This window comes from Fukomys damarensis, unplaced genomic scaffold (assembly GCF_012274545.1).
Source record: "Fukomys damarensis isolate Sample0158 unplaced genomic scaffold, DMR_v1.0_HiC HiC_scaffold_21, whole genome shotgun sequence".
Lineage (NCBI taxonomy): Eukaryota > Metazoa > Chordata > Mammalia > Rodentia > Bathyergidae > Fukomys > Fukomys damarensis.
Window position 1 is genome coordinate 35,010,681 of NW_022900933.1, and position 2,689 is coordinate 35,013,369.

General features: G+C 42.8%; 1 pseudogene; it reads right to left on the bottom strand.

Annotated features, from left to right (window-relative positions):
* LOC104851869 overlaps window positions 1–403 on the bottom strand; it is a 22,539-nt pseudogene extending 22,136 nt beyond the window's left edge.
* Between the last annotated feature and the right edge of the window lie 2,286 nt (window positions 404–2,689).

The window sequence follows — 2,689 nt, forward strand, 5'->3', positions numbered from 1 at the left end:
CCCGCCTCTCCGTCTGGTGGGAGAGCAAAAACAAAAGCAAAAGCGCTCTGAGAGAAAACAGTGCAGGGCGGCGGGGAAGCAGGCCCAGCTCCTCGTGGGCTCCGCGCCCGGGCTCGGGCTCGCGGGGTCTCCGAGCCCCGTCTTCTCCGCTCGGTCTCTGTCCTGCCGGCCGGCTTTCAAGATGCTCCTGTAGTGCGCGGGAGTCACCCCACTTCCGCTTCCCTTGCCGAAGGGCTTGAGCTTGAAGAGACCAGTTCTGAGCGCTGAGCCCGGTTCTTTGGCCCCCCTCGTTCCACCTCCTCTCCAGTCTTCCGCCGCCTTTCCTGGGTGCCCTCCTCGGAAAGGAGTAATGTTTTAGGCGTTGCTGTCCCTGTTTTGTTTTCATGGGGTGGCCGGGTTTCATTCTCCGACTTTCCTCCGTCTCTAGTGTTTTTTTTTGTTTTCTTTCTCCTGTTAGTGGATTTAACCCTGCTAAGCCCAATGGGCCGATATCGTACACTGTGTTTACCTTCGGATGTCTTTTCAAAGTTTCCGTCTCTGTCCGGTCTGTAAGAATGAGATGTTAGTTTGAGAATTCATGGGTGGGATCAAAAAGTAGGTTACAGTTTTGTTTGTTTAAATTCTGCCATGTAGAGGCCTAAACTGTGACTGTTTCATGTTTGAAGATTGAAGTATGACTGTGTGCCCCTTCAGAGAAGGACCGATTTTTTTCCCCAGCTTTATAGTTCTAAAAGGAAGCATGTAATTTTTTAAAAAAATTTAATTTATTGGTACATTCTAGGTAGACAGTACAGCTACATTCATTACTGGGATATTTTACCTTTACATGCCAGGTCTTGGTTCTCATTTTTTCCCCTTGTCCCCACCCTCCCAGAAGCATGTAATTGACAGGTTTGATTAAACCCAAGATGGCTTTATGATTTCTAGACAACTAATCTACTGACCTTTTAAGTAAGAAAAGAAACTTTTTTTTTTTTGCTTTGTGACTGGTAGTAATTTGACATTTATACATTTGTACGTATGTCTCTTTACAGGTGAGACTTTGACATGAGCCTTAATTATGTATGCCATCTTTTATATAATTTAAAATGAATTTCACGACTTAATCCTTTCTCATGTTCCAGCTTCACTCGTTCGCCCCTGGTATTTTTCTTAGAGGCCTGTCAATTTATTATTTCTGTAATGAAAATGTTTCTTAGGCTTAATTATTCAGAGGGAGGTTTAAAATCTACAGGGTTAATTAATTCATCATGGAATGGTAGAAGCACTTGGAGGATGAGTCTAAAGATTTTTGTGGTATTTTTTAGTTCAGTAGGAATTCAAATGAGCCTATGTGTTCACGGCTGGGGATATAGCTCAGTGGTAGAGCGTTTTCCTAGGGGCGTTTAGACCCTGGTTCAGTGATGTCATGTGATGACTGTCTTAACTCACTTTTTATTACTGTTTTTGTAAAGGGCTTTCTTTTATAATCATATCAGTATTTAAGGGCCGGGGATTTGGCTCAGTGGTTCCACTGCCTGCCTCGCAAGCGCAAGGACCTGAGTTCGATCCCTGGAACCCCCCCCCCGACATCCCCCCAAACCGACAAGAAATGCACATCATCACTAAGGAAAAGGTTAGCCAGGTGAGGTAGCCCACGCTTGTAATCCCAGCACTTGAAAGGCTGAGTGAGGCAAGAGGATCACCACGGGTTCTGACCTGCATGAACTACATGGTGAGGACCCTGTCTCAAAATACCAAAGAGCCAGCAAGATGTAATGCCACATTCCTGTAGTTCCAACACCTGGGAGGCTGAGGCAGGAGGATTGTGGGGAAAGGAAGGCCAGCCCTAAGTAAATAGTGAGACCCTATGTCAAAAAAACAGGAAGGAAAAAAACCAACAAAGGAAGAAAAAGCTTTAGTGAAGAAATATAACACATTTGTCTGTTTTGCTAGAATTGAAATGTTAAAGTTTTTCCCACCTTTTGGGGGGAGGAAGGTATAAATTTCCATTAAGTTTTCCAAAATACACGATGAGAGAAGATCGGCATGGTCCTTGCACACAGATAAAAGATAAACTTTCAATACAGAAAATGCTTCAAATTCTTTGGGAGTTAGTTCAGATGTGTAGAACGGAAGCTTTAAGATAGATTCAGACAGAGATACTGTCCTTTCAATGTTTTTCTTAAGATTTGAACTTTATGGCCAGTGTTTAATTAATTCTTTCCTATTTCTAACTGTAAATATACTATGATTATTTTAGAATAGATAAAAGATCAAAGACTGTTGAAGAACCTTGGTTGTCTTCATTAATACTGCTTCTCTTTAACTTTTTTGCCTGGGATACTGGGGGTTGAACTCAGGGACTCAGGTTGAACTTCGGAATGTTAAGCACAGGCTTGACCACTACAGTGCATCTGAGCTTGCTTTCTTTGTTCTGGTGTCACATTGTCATTACTTTCATGCTCTTGTTGAATTGTGGTTTCCTATTTCTTTTACTTAATACTTTACATGCTAGAGATTGAGTCCAGGGCCTTGCACATGATAGGCAAGTGTTCTACCACTGAATTACAGCCCCAGCCTATTTCCTAGCTATTTTGTATTTGGCTTCCGGTTGAGTTTTGGTATGTTAAATTTGGATGAGTGAGGTTGGGTGGGTCCCGTATGACAGTTGTATTAAGTCATTGCAAGACATTGTGGTCAAATGTCT